Source organism: Equus przewalskii, chromosome 22, assembly GCF_037783145.1.
Source record: "Equus przewalskii isolate Varuska chromosome 22, EquPr2, whole genome shotgun sequence".
Lineage (NCBI taxonomy): Eukaryota > Metazoa > Chordata > Mammalia > Perissodactyla > Equidae > Equus > Equus przewalskii.
Genome location: NC_091852.1, coordinates 41288229 through 41309430, shown reverse-complemented (window position 1 = coordinate 41309430; position 21202 = coordinate 41288229). Strand labels below are relative to the sequence as shown.

General features: G+C 34.9%; 1 long non-coding RNA gene across 1 annotated transcript in view; it reads right to left on the bottom strand.

Moving 5' to 3' along the window:
- The window catches only part of LOC139078557 (uncharacterized), a 96009-nt gene that overhangs the window by 51181 nt on the left and 23626 nt on the right, over window positions 1-21202 (bottom strand). Inside the window, exon 2 of the long non-coding RNA XR_011531571.1 lies at window positions 6794-7076. This is a non-coding gene — a long non-coding RNA (uncharacterized lncRNA). The remainder of the gene's footprint in view (window positions 1-6793; window positions 7077-21202) is intronic.

Here is a 21202-nt window from a genome sequence, read left to right as displayed (position 1 = left end):
GTCACAATATGTTTAGATTTTAGAAATTACAATGCATTCCAATTTATTTAATCCATTAAATAGATTGTTCCATATAAACCCATTATGAGATTGTTCAAAACTTGGTTCTCAACTCTAGCCACAAACACATGGGTACTTTACAGTCAGCCCTTGTTAAACAAAAACACACGCAAGAGCCAAGATTGGTTTTCAGTTCACACGATTCTAAAGAAGAGGTCTTTCTGTTGATTTCTAGCCACATGGGGTAGAAGAGCAGTTTCAAACAAGCAGATGAATTAGGGATCCAGCAGGTGAGAGTTCTTCTCCTCCTCCCTGCTGGTTCCATAGATTGATGACAGATAAATAACCAAGTGTTACAATTTCCACTGGAATAGCAAGTCTCTTTGCTATCCATTTGAATTCATATTTGTTATAATAAAAGATATGGTTACCAGCACATGACAGTACTTTGTTCAAAGACACAGTCACCACATTGATTTCTCAACTCAAAAATCTTATCAGGAGAAAAGAGAGACACCCAACTGACTAACAGATTGCAGAAAGAAAAGGTCAAGAAATTTGCTAGGTTATAGAGTTTTTCAAGATTCTTTTCCTTATTAAAGCTTCATAATATTTTCCTTGTGCATCTGTTCCAGCAAAGAGGCATTCTGGGTTTTTTTTTTTATTTTCCAATTTTTTTTGTATAAAGCTTTCTTCATACAAACCAACGAATTCTCTTCTTGGATAGATATGAAAAGATTTTTTACCTGTTTTGTGGAGTCATTTGTGTTCTCAAGTAAGGGCTGGATATCTGAGACTTTTGAAGAAATTTCACTTACTAATCTCTCAAGGGTGAATGTACAAGCTTACCTTCTGTATTTTCTGTAGAACTGTAGCTGAAGCTAGAATTCTTCTCTCTTTTGCCCTCTAGTGCAGCCTGCCAATATAACATTGCTTATCCCTCATGCCTCCTTCAGAGAGTTTACCTATTTGATGCAACTACTGTGTCTTTGTTGAGGCTTATTATTTATACTCCACTCCACTAGCAGACAAGGGCCCGAAAGATAATGAAATGAGATGGGGAAAGAAGGGATACTGTACAGAGTACAGGCACTGAGAGTTCAGGGAGAAAAATGCTGATTGAAAGAAGGTTGTGCCATTCTTTGTTTCTAAGAATATTGCTGCCTACTTAGGAAAAAATGAAAAAGACACAAGTTAAGAAATGTCTGTATGAGTCCAGTCATAAGGATGAAGGGGACAGAAAAGCAACAGCTTGCCAAGAAACAGGATCTTACCTCTCCTTGTTGCTACATGTTCCACCACACTCACAGCAGACCAATTTCAACTGCAAAATTTTATTTCTTTTGCTCATGAGGATAAACAGCCATGCTGATATAATATATAAGTATTTTGGGCAGTGCTGATTTTTGAATAAAGGTAAATAAAAGAATGATTGTCACAGATTCTTCTGCATTTCTTTGATTTTTGCATCTGTTATCTCTGTCTTTTTGTATTTAAATTAAAGTCTATAATCTTCAGGGCATTGCCAAAGTATATGGATATTCAATGACAACATGAAGAGAGCTTTTATCAGCCTTAAAAGAAAAAGACCCTATTGTCAATTAAGATGGCATTAGGTCTTCGTCTCATCTGTGTCCTAACCTAAATCAAGCATTTGCAACACATTTGACTACATTCCAAATTGAATTTATATGAATAAAATACATGAGCTTATATAATAAATACAAACTCAAAACTAATGTTAGTAAAGAAAGTTGTGCTAAGCTACAGTAATTATGCTTTTAGCCATCCACTGCAGCATTGATTCTCCATAATCCCTCTCATTTCCTGAAAACAGCCAAGTCAAAAGGTGGTGCAAAACACAGACCACAGAATAACTAATTCAGGTCAATGGGAGCTTCAGTTCTTAACTACTTGGCTAATTTGATTAGGAGGTAATTATAATTCAGACACTATATGTCTTAAATAACTGGAAAATTTGAGCTATTTCTATTATGTTACATTGCGGGCAGAAGTCATTTCCTTTAGCCTGCAATCAAGGTAAACATAATGGAAAAGATATTGAGGCCATTTGGTATAGCTACCTCCTAGCTTAAATTCTTAGAATCTGAAGCAGTTAGTTTAAATTACAACTTTCATCTTTCAAGTGAGTGATTTGACTCTAAATCTGGGTCTCTCAATCTAAGCACTATTGAAAGCTCATGTCAAACAGTCCTTTGTTGTGGAGGACTTCCCTGTGTATTGTAGGATGTTTAGCAGCATCTCTGGACTCTACATACTAAATTCCAGTAGCACCCTCATCCAATTTGTGACTATCCAAAAATATTTCCAGATATTAACAAATGTCCGAGGTGGGTGGTGTGGCAAAAAAAAAACCCAAAAACCCTCCCCTGGTTGAGAACCACTGATCTAAACCAATATTTTCAGATATGTTAATAACAAGAAGTATAATAATAGTAATAAAAGAGGCAGTGTCTTAAATACGATAGGCAACTACTATACTAGGCACTCTGCTTTTATTATCTCTCATCCTCTCTACAATTCTATGTGAGGTTTTTATGCTATTTTATAGATAAGGAACCTACAGTATGTGAAACTGTTTCAATATTACATAGTAACCGGAAAAGCTAAGAATTGAATCAAAGTCGGATAGATTCCAAAGCCAGCATTTTTCCACTACCTACTTTTTAATAGTTGATGCTTATCAATCCCCTAGTACCAAACATTATAATGATCTCCCACTCTAAATGATGTCAGTACTTGGCTGGTACCGTCACTGTCATTTCAAAAAAAAACAAGGATCGAAGCAATTTCAAATGACTTAGCCAAAGTCATACATAAAGAGGAAGCATAACACTTCATCCTGATTATATCCAAACATATTAGCAGTTATCCAAAGATATGAGGTATAACATCAATCGAGAGAGAGAGTACTTGCTATTTAATGGATCCCATTCACTGTGCTAATAACCAAATCCAAAAGCTAATGTAGGACATACTTACACTGCAAATAAAATGATCAGTGTTAGAAGCTTAAAATAAAACATGATTGCAACATTTTTGTGTAAAAATGTTCCATCACCTCTACTGCATGACCCAGAATTTGTGATGTAAATAATTTACAATAATATAAGTGAGATATCACCTGGTGTGTGTGGACCAGAGATAAATTTAGGTTCAAAAATGAGCGGTGGAAGCCATAATGAGTTACAGAGGAGAAAGGTGGCTGCAACCAAGGAAAGACACATTTGATTTCTGACTCTTCTTTTCTTTAACACTGTCTCCTCCCCATCCCTAATAAATGACAATATTTGATTGATATTTGTACACAGGAAACATTTTAAGGGTCAGCTTTTATTTTTAGTTGTTGCGATCACATATAATACTTTATAGATAAGCAGCATATGCACACCTGTTCACTGTTTTTTATTATGTTTGTTACAAACAATTCAGAGAATAGAAATTCATCTTTATGTAGCAGTCATCTTGTCTTATGCATTGGCTCAAATACAGACTTATTTATATAATCATTATCTATTCATTCATTTATTTATATTTTCATCAAAAGTTTACTGAGCATCGACTGTGGGTTAGGAAACATGTTAAGCGATCAGGTTACAAAGAAAACTAAGACAAGATTCCCACCCACAAGGAGACTATTGTATTCATTTGAGGCTTTATATTTTTCAAATACTTTCACTGTATAACTGCTTTAGTCCTCCCAGCAACCAAAAGTAAGAAAGTCAGGAATGGGACGAGTTACTGTGCAGAGATATATGGTAATGAGTATCTTTTCTATCACGTTAGCCTCTATTTCCACTGTATATAGAAAACATCTTTATTTGACTATTGAACAAGAAATAAGAATCTACTCCTAGAAAATGCCTGATAGGCACAGGGACACAGATGAGACAAAGACCAAATGTCACTATAATTAATACTATGATTTTATTCTTTTTTCTAAGAGTGATAGAACCACCTTCATGTCGCCACTGAGTAACTATCCATCTGCATTGACCTGAAGGCTGCAGGCCATAAATACATGAGGATGAAGATGACAAACACGAAATCAAAGAAAAACATAAGACCCATTACTCACGTGGGCTTCAGAGTTTCTGCCTGCTGTATAAACAACACTTTTTCTTTAAAATACAGAGACAAAAGTGACATACATTTTAAACACACACACCTTTAATGCAAAGGAATTTATTGATGTTCATGCCTATATTGTCTATCATTCTAATCAACGACAGAACAAGTGGAAAAAGAGCAGAGTAACTATTTCTAAATGCCATGTTTCATTCATTTAAATATTAGAATTAGTTCATATTAAATAAGAGGCATGCTAATACATATATCATAGAATTTCTTGCTGAAAGGAATACTAGAGATTATGTAGTCTAATTCTTTTGAATAATTTTAACCAAGTGGATGTGTATTCAAAAGAATTGCTTAAAGTAAATCTTATATGAAACATGAAAATATACAACACACAATACCAAAATTGCTCTAAGGATACTGGCCCCCTGTTCTACATTCTCTCCCACTCCAACCCTCTGCCATCTACAGTGGGGATCTGCAGAACCCCTGGTCTTCAAGGGAGCACTGTTTGAATGTTACTGATTCTTGTCCAGATCTCTCACTTCATAGGGAAGACAATGATGCTCAGACAAGTGGTGGGACTTACCCAAGGTCATCATTAGCTACATACAGACCACGACTTAAATCAACTTCTCTTGAAGTTCATAGTAATAATAACAATGTTGACCTTATTTACTCTGTTGCAAACCCGCTATTGGGGGTTATACGTCTACAAGACAACCATTGGAATGCTTCATATCTCATCAGAAACCCAACGAGAATGGTCAGAAGCATAAGACTCTTCCCTCTTCCTTTATATCCAATTTCAAGTGTGTCCTAGGTCCAGAACTCACGTAAAACTTCTTGCTTCAAAGTGTAACTACTCACTAGTAAATCCAGGGATTGTGTTAATACCAGAAAGATCTCAGAAGATGGTTGCTTTCTCTTACTTTATATCATCCTTATGTAGGCTATGATTTGTCTTATTATTTTAGGTTGGTTTATCCCATTGACACAAACATTAAGGTCACTCTCACTAGTGAGGAGAAGTCACTGTGGAGGAATAGACATCTCTCTAGCTAAGGAGAGGACACACGCAAACAAGCAGGCAGCGGAGACACAACTTCAACATACATTCCGTGATTTTGATGTGTTTGTTTTAACCCTTTTCAAATATGACTTAAATTGTTTTTTGGTTGGTTGTTTGCTTTATTAATAGGCAAACCTCCCAAACTGAAAATACACGTGTAAGAAACGAATACGAAATTTAGGCTACTCATCAAAGCATTTTCTTAGAGAAAGAAAAAAGGATCCTCGCTTGGAGGTTACATTCTGATGTACTATAAAACTTTCACTTTACAAATTGGCAATAACACCAAATCAAGTTACAAAGTAAGTGAAAACTCAATCCTTTTTACTCCTACACTATATTGGGAGTTGTTCCCATTGGGCAAAAAAGAAGAAAGCCCATGCCGATGTGCGTGTGTATGCTAGTGCATATGGCCTCTGAAGCGCACGTGCTTTTCCATTTAATTAAAACGCTCCTCTACAGTTTTATTAATTTACATCAGCAGTTAGACATACATTTTCTTCCCCAACATTAATGTTAAGGAAAGTGTTTTAAAGCCCTCTAGAAGAATAATTTCCCAGTAAAGCCAGCATATCAATCCCTGAACATACTCTATACAAGCAGGGAAATATAGCTGGTTTAGATGCAGCACTAAACTAGGTAGAAAAACAACAGCCCAACTGTTCCTTTATACCCAAGAGGAAAACACTGCGTGAGAGAGGGGGAGAGAAAGAGAGGTAGAGGGAGAGAGGGGAAGAGGGAGAGGAGAAGAGAAGGGAGGGTAGAAGGGGGAGGGAGAGGAAAAAAGGCAATTAAGCTAATGCAAGTTGGGTGTCACAAGGTTATAGATATTTCAAGAGCTGAGCAATTTACCGTCTGGAAAAGGAGAAGAGCTCTTGCATAAAATGTCCCCCAGTTCAGATTTATTATGCTTTTAGTTGTGTTATATGTGATACAATTAGCAGGAGGTGCCAATAAGGCGTTCTCTCAAGGACGTGGTCATCCCGTGCCATCTGTTATTAATTGCATTGTCCTTTCCACATCCAGCTAGAGGGGAAAAAGTTCTCTGAGAAACACCTGCAAATTCTCACCGCGCAATGACTAGAATTTAAAAATACTTAAACAAAGGATAGGTCACATCTCTAAAAACTGCCCACTCTGAGTTGAAAAAGAAAGAGAAATACATAACGGATCCTGATGCAATAGAATTCTCAGTTACTCGGATTGTTTTCTGCCATTGTATTCTGCTACATTAATAGCTTTTCAGGCAACATAATATACTACATAAATGAAAATGAATAATCAGAACATTCTCCTAGAAATACAGCCATTCTCTATAGGGCTTAGTGAAGATTCAGATGTTTAAATAGATTTTTTATAAAACCAGGAAACAAAGATAAAAAAATTGACTGGGAGTTTTTTGTTTTGTCTTGTTTTGTTTTAGCTTTTGGCATTTGGGGTGATTCATATCAGTCTTATGAATCCAGTTCTGAAAATTAATATTCCTATAAATATGCAAATGCTTTCTCAATTTGGCACCTATTTTCATAGATATAATTTCAAAATATGAATCACTAAAGGATGCCGTTAAAATACAAATAGCTATTGAAACAATTTAAACTAATTTCAGAAACACTAACTTACTTTTAACCATCTGCGCTGCCTGTTCTTTTCTGATTCCACTCGACTTGAATCTTTGAAGCAGGCACCTGCTACAGCCAGTCTTGTTCTCTGTTCTCTTGTTTGAACAGGAATGAATCCTCCCGATGCTACAGGGTGCAGCTCTAAAGCCCTTCACAGGGATGTTTTAAAAGTACTTTATGACCACTAATTCAAAATATCTTTAACAATAGCATAGAAATTCTTTTGAGGAGCTGAGATGAGGAAGTATTTTGGAGAAAATGAATACTATTTAACTGATTCTTTTCTGGAAGAAAAACAAAAAGTATTATGTAGCATAACTACCTACAGTTCGCTTGACAGTAAAATTACCTACCTCATCTTACTGCCTAGTTGTACCAAATTCAACTAAATTCTATTTACTAAAACTTGGCGAGAGAAAACAAAATCTTCCTCAAAAGAGCATCATGAGTTATGGCTAATACAAGAAAATATAAAAACAGGGAAACATTTTCTTTACACAAGCTTTCAGATACTAAATTAGGAAAGTGCTCTATGCCTATAACATATTGTTATATAAAAATCTGTAGTAAAATTAACTTCATGTATCAAAAACTCAAATAGTAAAAGGTTATTCTGAAATTTGGTTAAAATTGGTTCATTTTATGGCAAAAAGGTAATTCCCTTGCACTAGCATCCCCAGAAACTGCTCACTTTTGTATACTAAGCATACTTCCCTGTTTGAGCATATAATCTTCTCTCATTTGTTGGTTTTTCTGAGATTTGCTTCACTTTTCCCTCAGTTTAAAAAATATCCATTTGCTGCCGTAATTCTCATCATTTATTTCACTTTTTTAATTTAAAAGCATGTGATTTGATGGTTATATTACTAAATTAATTCAAAGCTCTAGAAAACCATCCCCTGATGAATTAACAGATGTAAATGCTTCCATTCTCATGACCTCTATTTTAGATATATTTAATCCAGCTGCATGCCCAAACTGCTTTATATTCTTAGCCCTTCTTTCAGAAAAAGAGAACATCCATTCCTTATTATTAAAAAAGAATCTCAAAATAAAATATTGCATGAATAAATACATTGCTTCAGTCAGTAACTACATTAATCCTGTCTAAACAATGATTTTTATTGGCATGAATCCTGCAACTATCAATCAAAATATCAAACCACTGAATTCCCTTCCTTTCCTTTCTTTGCTTTCACGCTTGTATCCTGTTGCCATTTGGTACTACTTTTAGTTGACAGCAGAGTCAAGCAAGTGACTTTAGGGTCCCAGAAGTGAATTAGTATAGACTGAATATGAATCTCTCCTAGGGGATGATTCATATTAGAGCAATGATCTGATAAATTGTTCTCTTAAGAACCTAGCCTTTAGGTCCTTAGTCACCGAGGGACAAAATCTTTGAATGTCCAATGAATAGTTCATCTGAAAAAGATGTGTTTTAGTCAGCACAGCTTAATATGAGATAATAATATGCCATGACTGTCAAAAATGCTAATACAATCTTAAATAGTATTCACAAAGGTGGAGCAGACCCTTGACATATGCAAATTCAATATCCTTGCATTAGCAATTCATGTGTGACCACGGAGGTACATGATATGTATTAATTTAAATGGCAATAACAATACCTACATCATAATTGACAGTTAAATGAAATAATATATTTAAAGCCCCCACTCTGGACCAGAATTCTATTTAGTATACAGGAGCCTAATCAACCGCCCAAATTATACTTCTTAGAGGGTTGGATTTCTTTTTTTTAACTGTTGGTGAATTTTTAAGCTTTTAGCTATATCTTTCAAGAGTGCAAAGGTTTATATCATGGTGTGCAGAAAATATAGCAACAAAGTGGAGAGGTGAAAGCTCAATTTTTCCTGTCAGAAAAGACAAAAGTTTGAGATCTGGCCCTCTCAGTGACTAGATGCAAGTCTGTAGGCTAGTGATATAACCAGCCTGGATCTCAGTTCCTCAGCAGAAGAATTGACTGTAATAAAATCTGCCTTATGAAGGTTCTGGACAAAAGGAGAACTAAATCATCTACAGCCTTACTGCGGGGCCTAGCATATAAGTGATAAATTCTTGTTAGCTGGGATGATAGTAATGTAAGAGTAGTTATTAATAACCCCACTGGGCACTAGTCAGATCTTTCTGGAGTCTCTATTATGTTTTGGCCATGGTACATACAAGGAGACATTTACAAATCAGAATGATTGAATAATTAGATCTCAGGAAAACCAAGTCAACTGAGAACAAATGAACACTTTACCCAGACAGTAATCTATGTAAGGCAGTGATAATTTCTGCAATCCAACGTTTAGTGTTATTATATGATAGAAAGTATAGACCAACTCTGTGAAGTTCCAGAGGTTAAATGCTAGCACCAATGAGCAAAAGCTAGCTGCATTCTCATTTCATCTTAATTTAAGGAAAATATTTTTCAGGACAACAATATTAACCCATCTGCACAAATTAGAGGACTGCCATATTAGGTAAGAGGATGCACTAAATAACTTCTAATTCTAAATTTCTGTAATTTCCTTGTATCTTGTTCTCATGAAGATGCTGTTGACATTTTCTTCATTCATTCATTACTTTATTGAACATATCCTAAAACAGGCCCAAACCTAGGTGGGTATTATGTTAGATAATATTGCTACTTCCACTAACATTAAACAATATTTATTGTGCACTCACTATAAGTTATGTCCAGTTGTGTTACATGGATTACTTCATTAATTATCATAACATCGCTATGTCTATACCCATTTGAAAGATGTGGAATCTTAGGGAAAATAGTTTAAATAGCCCCTTGGTACTAGAAGCTAGAAGTTGGCAGTCTGGGATATTTTGTTGAAAGAAAAAATCCTTATCTAAAAGTTAACAATGATCTGGGCAGACCATAACAGAAAATACCATTTTTCCTAGTCCCAATCTATGTTTAAAATGGAATGCTCATAGCTAATTTCGATTTTCTCCTGATTTAGTTTTGTTTTTTGGACAGGAGATGTTTATTAAAGAAATATTTTTTGATGTCATCTGAAATCTTTACATAAAAAAACATCTTGTTAAAAAAAAGTAGTTTTTGAGAAAAATCTTCCAAGGGTGTGTTAAAGTTCCATTTTCCTGCCTTATTGCACAGAGTGTCTTGATCACATTGACACAACAGCTTTATGGACTTCATTACAAACATCAAACATTAACATAGCAAGACCCTCAAGATGCCTTTGAAAGATTTTCCTGAATTTTCAAGATTTTGATAATTTTTTACACAATTTTTCAGTTGAAGAAAAGTGGAAGTAAAAAGAAGAGATTTTAATTGAGCTTTTGTTCAATACACTGAAAGGTCCCAATATTCTTTGCTTTTCCAGTTGATCCATTTTCCGAATCTTTGTAGCTACTTCAATTTACTATTACCCTGTTTGTTGGAATAAGTAGGTTACAAAGTTTTCATTGCTTCCTTTGTATAAGCTGTGTGCACACTCTACTTTTTATTTCTTCTGCACCAACTTGAAGCCAACTGAAGCCCACTAGAGGAAGAAAAATAAGAGAAATAATCTCTTATGTCTAAAAAATGTCAAAGACTTTATAATATTTATTTTCTTTTTGGTTTACAGTTTTTGATTCAAAAATATTCCAGACAGTTTTGGAACAAATCTGTATATTTTTACCTTTCCCTCCCAAAACTAAAATGCCCTTTGATGTGCTTTTGCTATCAAGATTGAGGTTGACATCTGGGAAAGGATGATATAAGAATTAACCCCCAACTTTAAATCAGTGCACGTGTCTATGTGACATACAAAAAACAAATGGAACAAAAAGAAATTCCTGTGTCCCAAATGAAAAGATTGTTTAAGGACAAGGTAAGGACTAATACAGAAGAAAAAGAGATCAATCAGTCCATTAACATGGAAGTAGCGAGTGAAATAAAGTGCCACAGTGAACGTGCCACGGGGGAACAGAGGGGAAGACCTCTCTGTTAACACAGAATTGAGCAAGCAACTTGCCAGTGGAAATACACTGAGATGAACAGAAATGAAATAGATCATGTCCTATGCCTAACCTTAACCATACACAAAACCCTAATCATAATTCCTTACACAATAACCCCTCATTCTAACCCCGACAGAAATGCCAGCTTCCTGAATTGAAACACTGATTTCCCAAACAGATGTCAGACATTAGCCACTGGCCTTAGCTGCCATCAATATTAATCAGCTAATCTTAACATTAGCAAAACATATGCATCTTAAGGTTGAACTTGTGCTACTATTATGTGGAGAACAATTATTAGCAAACTCAAATAATTAGAATGATGCCAGCACATATATTGTCAATTATAATGATCTTTAAAAAAAACACAGATGTCTCTCCTTGTTCTATGCAGGACGTTATTGCCACTTAGAGTTTATATGCTTGAATTTCCCAAATACATGGTAACGACACGTGAAACATTTCTTTCCCAAAAATCAGTAAGAATAGACTTTTTCAAGCTATTAATTATCTTTTATTATCAAAAGGCTCTTAATTACTAATTTACTAATGGTTATTATTTATGTATAGAGATTTCTAAAAACTATAGCAAGACTATGTTGTGTGCATAAAATTTGCTGACCATCTCTGTTTTAGTTGGTTTTTTTCAATCCTCTTTTTAGTAGTTGGACAACTAATTACACATAAAAAATGTTCTGGAAACTTTTAAATAAAATGGTCTTATTTAAGAGAAATGAAGTTGTTTTGTGCCACAACAATAGAAAATTTTATTTTTCCTAATTTTGACATCAAAATGGCCCCAATTCTACTTTTCATCTGGTCTAGCAATGTCTGAGTCTACATAAGAGGGGTCTGTCAAACTGTCTAAATTTTGTGTTTTTCCTTCTTTTCAGAAACCAACCACAACATACATCTCCATGGACAATTGAGCGTTTACAAGCATTTTTGTGATTATTGCTGCTAAGGGCAATGATAAACATAGTAAATTATTTCCTCCCATAATGCAATATGAATCAGATTCTGTGCAATTCTCAGACACACCCCTTAGTAGCTGGACTAAAGAAACAGCCCTGGTTATTCAGAAGTTCAAATTGTAATGAAATCACAAACAATTTCATTCATTCACACAACAAATATGTACTAATGCCTACTATGTGCTATACACTGAGCTAGGCTGTGACAATACCTCATTTATCAGGCTAAACAAAGCTCCTGCCTTTGTAGGGTTTAGTCTGTACACAGAGCACAAGTTAAACACAAATGCAGCCTTGGTATCTACCATCCAGAATGTCAGTTCTACATACTTAAGGATTGTTCTTTATTAGGGATAATATAAGGAAAAGGCGGGTATAGGAGTGTGAGCAAAGCTTGTATCATGGAAAGCAAAAAGGAAGAAAAGGGCTAATAGCTCAGAATGGGAAAAAGGATAGATAATAAGATGGTGGTAAATTAATGTGTATTCATGAGATCTTTCCCAGGCACACAGGAATTTGCTCAAATCACAAGAAGGTTTTGAAATAAAATGAAGGTCAAGTTATAAGAGAAAGGACAGAGTGAGGAGGCTTTGGGGTTCTCTGCCACAGTGAAGTTTTGGGCCTCCCATGGTTTTCACTTATGCTAACAATGCAGCCTCAATTACCAGAGTGATAATTGAGAACTGGTTTTATCCATAAGCATTGCAAAAGTCATTAAGAATGTGGCCATAGTCACAGGATGGTAGCAATGCTAATTTTGGTCCTATGAATACATCAAAAGCTATGGGCTATCTATAGACTGTGTCCCCTACATCTGGGCACCTAAGTAGAATCTTGAGAAACAAAATAGACACATCATGGCCTTGGCACTGTTTTATTTTCTTTCCTTTATATAAGGAATTGAACTTTAAATTGGAGTACATAGATGCTAAGCGAAAGGGAAATTTGGGATTCCTCAGGCAATAAGAGTACATAGGCCTATGTAACACTGTACCAATTCATTACACAGACGCCAATAAAGTTTCTGCTCCTGAGGTATTTTCATTTGTAAACATATGTAATATTTATAATTGTTTTACTTTTACTCCCAAACTGATAACCTTCCCTGGAGGAAAATACTTAGGAAGGGTATAATTACTCTGAAGAATTTTTGCCTGCTCTTATAAATGCTTTGATGTATCAACATATACTAATAAGCACATACTTACAAAGGCAGATTCTATAAGTCACACCAGGTTATATGGACAATAGTCAAAAGGCCTAAATCAAATTAGAATTCAGAAGTTCTTTCAAAACAATAGAAAATAAAGTAATCTAACTTACCTTTTCTAAGTGCACGTTCATCATACCAATGTTCTCATAAAAGCGCCAGATTAAAAGATGCTAAGAAATTCTCATTTTTAGAGAGGGACAAGAGGAATACTCAGACCTGTTTCTGCTTTCTACATTCTCTCTCAAGGTATTTCACAACCACCTGAGTGTTTTTTTTGAGAATGAGAGTATACAGTTACCTGTCTATAGATTTGTTCGAATAAAAGATGTCTAACTATCTTCTAAGAATTGAGCTGACCAGATTTTACAGAGCCAGGGCATATGGAGGGTGATTTCTTTTCCTTTCGTTTTTTTAATTGAGTTCATGATAGTTTACCTCATTGTGAAATTTCAGTTGGACATTGTTTTCTTGTCTGTCACCACATAGGTGCACTCCTTCACCCCCTGTGCCCACCCCCAACCCCCTGACCCTGGTAACCACTGAACTGTTTTCTTTGTTCATTGTTTGTTTATAGTCCACATATGAGTGAAATCATATGGTGTTTGTCTTTGTCTGCTTATTTTGCTTAGCATAATACCCTCCAGGTCCATCCATGTTGTTGCAAATGGGATGATTTTGTCTTTTTTATGGCTGAGTAGTATTCAGTTTTGTGTATATATATATATATATATATATATATATACCATATCTTCTTTATCCAATCATCAGTCAATGAGCACTTGGATTGTTTCCATGTCTTGGCTATTGTGAATAGTGCTGCAGTGAACATAGGGTGCATATGTTACTTTGGATTGTTGATTTCAAGTTGTTTGGGTAGATACCCAGTAGTGGGATAGCTGGGTCATATGGTATTTCTATTTTGAGTTTTTTGAGGAATTGGAGGGTGATTTCTTAATTCACCATGATACATTTAAGAATCACAAATAGAAAAATACTCTTTTGACTTTCCATTTTTTCAAGATAGAGAGACAGAATCACTTCAAAATACTTACCAGTGACAAAGGAATATGAACTATATACCCTAGAAGTAGATAAAGAATTATTTCTTGGAAAGAGTTAAGTGAAAACAGCCTGCCAAATATGGTAAGTCAACTAAGAGTAAGGCTAATGGAAGTGAATTGTAAATGGCAGTTGTCTGTCTGTCCATGCCACCTAGCCAGATCAACAGAAAAGTCTGACCTGCTTCCCATCCTATGTCTGCATTTTCCATCTTTTGTACTGGAAACACATGACTCTGTTAAACAGATATCTAAATATTGCATAGGTATTTCTTTTTGAAGATTCCTTTGTTGATTTATTCAACACATGTTTAATGAATACTAATTATGTGCCTGGCACTGTGCTAGACAGGGGTGTGGAACTGTGAATAAGGTAGCCATCTTCTTTTCATGGAAGTTACAGCCTGTCTAACACGGTTAACAATCATACTTATGGTTAAACACGGCTCAATGCCTACATCAATTTACCTCATCTCTCTTCCCAGGTTCCACCAAAGTGATGTGAACTTGTTATAAACCCCAGGGTAGAAAATAAGAAAACAGAAAACAGCCCACAAATTATTTCCACTGCTGATGGAAGAAAGCATACGGAGAAGCAATAACTGGCTTAAAAGAATAGAAATGATAATATAAATGCGTATGGGGCAAGGGAAGCCGAGGGCTCTGCCTTCTCTTGGAGGAATTTGAGCGAGAGAGGCTTCAGACTCATGGTCATTGGCTCAGCTGATGGCAGACTTCAGGGCAGAGTTGAAAAACAGAGAGATGAACTAAACAGCTACATTTTGAACTGCAGCATGTTAGTGTGTCTTTCCCTCACCTCCTATTAGAATCCTGGCAGCCAGGCATAAGTCCCCATTGCTAATAACTGATCTAAACTCACCATCCAACCAACACATACCCGGGAAGTGAACTGGAAAATTATTTGGCAAGGAACTAAATGGCACATGGAAACAAACAAACAAAAAAACCAGAATCATACTGAAATTTGAGGGCCCCCAACAAAAAGGCTGACTCAACAACCTGTCATTCTACCAAATACATTTTTTAGGGAAACTCAAAATGTTTATTCATGAATTTTCATTCAGCTCCCTTTAACTTACAGTATATGTACTTTGACAACAACAGAAAATTGAACTATCAAATTTCAATTGTAAATACTGACATAACAGCTTAAATAGATTTCTTAATCACTATGTCTGTATGTATTCTCCCACGTTCCTACTGTCTCCATCCAGTCTGAGAGGCTGTCTCCCTCTCACGCTTCTCCCCTCAGCAGGCTCTTCAGCACAGAACAACCTCGCAAAGGTCAAGTCTTCTTGCCCAAGGTAAGTGGTCAGTATTCGAGTCTTCTTTAGAAAACGTTGTGCTGGGTCTCACAGGGCGGCCTTTGTGGATTTTAGAAGAACTGGAGGAGTCATCAACATCTCTTGGAAATCATGGACTCTGAGAAAAGTCACCGCATGATATCAACTTTGGATGTAGTTTCTGGAAGTTACCATCAAATGCCTCCTTTTGGGAATGAAATGAATGTGTAAGTGTGTCTGTTTTAGTCTTGTGGGACAGGGACATCTTTGGAACTGAGGTATTTGTCTATTTGTTTCAGGTAAAAAATGGAATGTGTAAATTAGTACAACCATTCTGAAAGCCAGTTTTCTTAATTTAAAAAGCCAGTTTAGCATCAACTACTTAAGTTGAATAAATACACACTTTCTGACCTACCAATTCTACTCCTCCAAATATACCCAAGAAAATGTGTCCACTTGTATACCAAGAGACATTACGAAAATGTTCACAGCAGCATTATCTGTGGTAGTTCCAAAAGATAAATAATCTAATGTCCATCGACATTAAAATAGATAAAGATATTATAGCACAATCATACAATGCAATAGCATTATAGTGAAAATGAATGAATTACCTTGACTCAAACACCATAGGGGAATATCAAAAATATTGTTGTGTGAAAGAAATCAGACAAGAGAATACATTCTTATAATTCCATTTATATATTCTTCAAAACTAGACAAAACTATAACAGTGTTCATAGGCATATGCTTTAGTGGTAAAACTACAAGAGAAAGCAAGTCACCTATTTTCCAAAGTCAGGAGGAAGATTACCTTTTAGGGAAGAATAGAGATGAGAAGGGGCACAATGGAGGCGTCTCAGCATTACAGATGCTCTATTTCTTGACATAGAGTTTATCTGGCTGTTCACTTAGGGATAATTCATTAACCTGTACTTTTGGGAGGAATTTGTCTGCAACTGTGTTACATTCCACAGCCAAAAAGGAGTTTTAAAATATGGTTCCATTTACTTTTTTTTCTTATGTTTCATATAAGGATTAAAAAGAGTTGAATAAAGATAAGATTTATTGATGATTCTTAATGCAAATGTCTAAAGAACTCTACTTGAATCAGACAAGCAAATGGAATATGACCTTTGGTTACTTCTGTGTGGTTATGCGAGGCTTACTCTCTGCCAATTTATTTTAGCCCATTGTGTAACTACCACCAGTGATTATTTCCAAATGCACAGGTGTACTCATTATGACTCCTCCGAAAGATAAAAATACCAAAATCCTCGCCTCCACGTAAGTCAGTCTATGCTACTTCTTCCTTGCTCATAAGATTTAACATACACAATTGTCGAAAACAGGTATTATTGGACCATACGATGTATCAAACAAGGAAGAAAAGAAGTCATTTGTTTCAAAAAAATACTGTCGTAATATTTAATACTGTTATGGACCACCATAACAATGGTGTTCATTTTGCATTGACTAGGCAGATACAAAATCTTTTTTCCTCATGGACAGTTAAGCAAATATGTAGTATATTACCTGTCTGGTGTGGTCATATTACTATTTTTATTTGTTTCTAATAAAAAAGGAAGAAATGCATGCACATGGATATTCTATTAAATATAAGGAAATTGCCATTTTATTTAGGGATATGCATATTAGTTATTTTATTTCTTAACAGTTATTTCTAAATTCCAGAGGGAAAATGTTTTCCAAACTTTTTTCAAATATATTGACTATAGAAATATTAATTATTTTTGAGTTATTTCTAGATTTCTCAAAGTATTTTAACCATGTTTTAAAAGATGTGATAAGTTTGCAACAAATGCTTTTATTAAAATATAAGAAGCCTCACAAATAAATGTAAACTTAGGAAAGTATATTTGTCATTGAAAAATATGAATTTATGGTATTTTAAAAGATTATTGGCTTATTGTTTAAGTCAACTAATATGAGGCTGACAATAATAACAGACTGAAATGCATCATTTGTGTACATAGAGAGAGGCTTATAAAAACCGAAAATTGTCCCCTTAGGATGAACACGCCTCTGACAGCATGAAATTTTAGGTCAACTTTTAGCTAGGCTATGAATAGGCAAACACTTGTACAAAAATATGAATACTTGGTGTTTGAATTAATATGTCGCTTCAGCAAGGAATGTATTCCTCATCACCACAGGCTTTGGTTACATCTATACATTAGTATAAAAAACAGCACATAACAAGGTGCTTTGTCATGCATATAACTTTGAGCCAGTAATGCAATTATTAAGCAATTAAACAATAGGCATTTATGGATGGTTATTAACTCTGTTTAAACACAATACTTGGGTAAATACATATGTATGTGTGTGTGTGTGGGTGGGTGGGTGGGTGGGTGGGTGTGTATACATATATATATATATATGTATATATATATATATATACGCAAACAATACCCACCCACCCACCCACCCACCCACACACATACTTGGTTAACTATATCTATAAACCATAAGCTAGAGATGGTAAGAAGTTTGCCTGATTAAGGTTAATATACCTAACTATTGATTGAATATCAATTGAATAAAAATGAACCTTTTTCTTATTGTTAGGAAGAAAAACTCCAATAAAGTGATGAATATTTTCTTGACTAGAATTATTATTCTTGATAATGAGCTGTGTTCTACGAAAATGAGGATTTAATATGTAACCAATTAGTAAAAAAATTAAGCCAATTACCAAACACAATTTTCAATGTTAAACATTAATTAAATTCTGTAGTATTTTTTAATAAATGTAATATGAAAAAGTGAATTAAAAGAAAAGGTCAATTTAACCCATTAATCAAAATAATGGTGTTTATCATTTTATATAGATATATTTTTATCAGAAGAGTGTTATACATGATAAATTACTCATGCGTTATTTTAAGGGCTAATTTACTGTTTGGAATTCTAATCATGTTTTATGCAACAGACAAATAGATGTTTTTTGTAGTTAATGTTCAGCTGACACACGACTAAATATCATATGGAATAATACGGTAGAAAGGAGATTATTGAAGACTAGTGCTGCATGAACACTAAATCAAAATTGTTCATTCAAGTTAGAGAAAAATACGATAGAGTTATAGAAATCAGGGTAAGAGCCAAAGATTATGTTTTCAGGATAATGTATATGAATGGAGCCACACACATATATATACATAATATGAATATACATACAAATTCACATATATGCACCCAGAAATTAGCCTATGAAAAGAGGTATAAGAAAACTATGAAAGGAATCAGTGGTTCTCAGTTCTAACCATTAGAAACAACTGGGGGTTTAAACAGTGTGGGCCTCTCCCCAATATTTCTGCTTTAATTGACCTCTAGGAGGGCCTGTGAATTGGTATGCTTTAGAAGCCCCATCTCACACTTTCTAATTCACAGGACAAAGATTGTGACTGATTCTGTGGGAGTCAGCTGCTCCTCTCGAATCCAATAAGCTGGAGCCTAGGGCAGCCTCGCTCAGCAGCAGCTGTGGGAGAAAGGGGATGGATGATGCAGACATGGGGATGGATGGTGCAGACATGAGGATGCTACATTACCATTAAAGCAGTCATTTTACCTGTGTGAGCAAAGCAAACACATAAAAGAAAACATAAAGAGAAACACAGACTTGATTAGAAATAGCACAAGTAAACTAGAAGAATGAACCTTTATACCATTCCTGCTTTTAAAGTGACTAGATGGGTGACCTCAAAGGAACCCCTACATGAACCTCAATGTCTTTATGTAGAAAATAGGGCTCAGGTGATTGCTAAAGTGATTGCCACCTGAGAATCCCATTGATTCTATAATCCCAGGGCAGAGAAAGCTGACAATGTTACCAAGCTGATGACTTTCGACAAGGAGGAAACTGAAGATTGGTCGGTATAAAAATGCAAGAGAAAGAGACTTCTATCAACTTGCTTTTCTACAACGTAATAACTGTGGCACAAAGGGAATGAAAGAACAATATTTTGCAGGAGAGAGGTTTTGATTTTGGGAACATACACATTTCTTTTTATAGTCCAATGATCTAACTCTTCCCCAGCAACCCTAGTGTTGTATGTCTGTTTGTCAATTTTAATTTACTTTCTAGTAGTGAGTTGACTTTCAGCAGATTTAAACCACTTTAGAAATTAGTAGCTTCTACAGGGAGATGAATGACAATTATGTTGTTCTCTCTGAAATGAAATTAATATGGAAAAATGACTCATTTCTGTAAAATATGGGAAAAATTAATTTATCAAAAACTGAATTGATTTAATACACAATGGGGATGTTATGGGGATATTCTCTTAGATGTTAATCAGCAGCATTCAAATGCCATGCAAGACTTTGCTAATTAGAAACTTTAAGGACAGGAATTAAAACATGATAACATCTACCCAGAGTTGGCATAAAGGAGCATTAGAAGTGGGTAGGAGTAGGTGGGGGATGGCTAGAAGCTTTAAACCAATTAAGATTGAATATCTAAATCTTATCAAAGTGCTAATGCTTTGGAATAGTAAATAAAGATTTATTCACTGAATAACAGATACATGCATTTACAAAAGAGTAATAGCTTGGCAACAATTTTTGGAATTTAAGAATTGGGTGATAGAGGTGAGAGAGAAGTTGCTAGTGTATTGCAAAGATCATGAGGGTAATTTCCTGAAGGTGATTATTGAATATAAGATAAATACAGAATTAATAGAAATTATTGAATGTTTCAATATGGAGGCAGATATGGGAATGAGTCAATTACGAGTGACAAAAGATTTCACTTTTTAATATTTCTGCTCTTTGAGAATTTGGATCAGGTTATTATTTTCCATTCTTTAAATATATATGAAGCATTAGCTCAGGTATTTATATTAAACACCCCTAGTTTATTCTGAAACCAGTTGTTCAGTCATTTTCTTTACCTTTTATTCTTTTTGCTGAACTTTCTGGTTTATCTATTTTTAGATGTCTGGACTCAAAACGTTTATATTTTAAAGAAACAAAAAATCAATTAAAATTTCCATCTGAATTTCATATATGTTTTTAATAATCAGATGTATTTGTAAATTAGGTAAACCTTTCTGCTACAGTTAGAGGTAAAACATAGATTTTGGTATTCAAATGTAATTAAGATTAAGAATGAAGACTGTTGATATAAATCTTACCAAAAGAATTAAAACATTATGCCAATAGTAGAAATTCTGAGGCACCTCCCTATGGAATATAAGCAAGAAAACAACTTTTAAATAGAACTGGATGAGCCGGGTTTTCTTTTCGAAAGTTAATTAATGGGGCAGAATTAGGAGCAAACCACTTGCTGAGCGATATACTCTTATAGCTCTTATTTCAAAAAATTGAGAGAAAATATATAATCAACTATTCTCATCTACTTACCAGCAGACCATAAATGCCTGTGGCTGGCATGTGGCTTATCGGGTAGGTGTTGTTTGTTTAAAGTTTGCCTGGTCAACAAGCTATGGTCAGGACAGGGCAAGACAGGTTAACCCAGTGAGGAACTAAGTACAGCAGGCAAATGACTTGCATGTGAAGGACGCTGGCTTTCCCTATCCTAAGGTCGTGAGCATACTATCCTATATTATCTTATAAAAGACAGATCTAAAAGCTTTGTGCTTGGTATCCGATTTCACTGTTTTCTTATGGAAATGTCGCTGTTCTAACAATTTCTTAAAAAGATCAACCTCTCCCCATTGTTCCGCAGTGCCCTCTTGGTAACAAAAAGTCCGCAAAAAGGGTTTTTTTTCTGGATTGTTATTTCTTTTAATCTATTTTCCAATTCTTGTGACAATACCAGTCTCTTAATTACAGTAATATTATTATAAGGCTTAATAGCTGATAGAAGGAGTCTTTCCTATC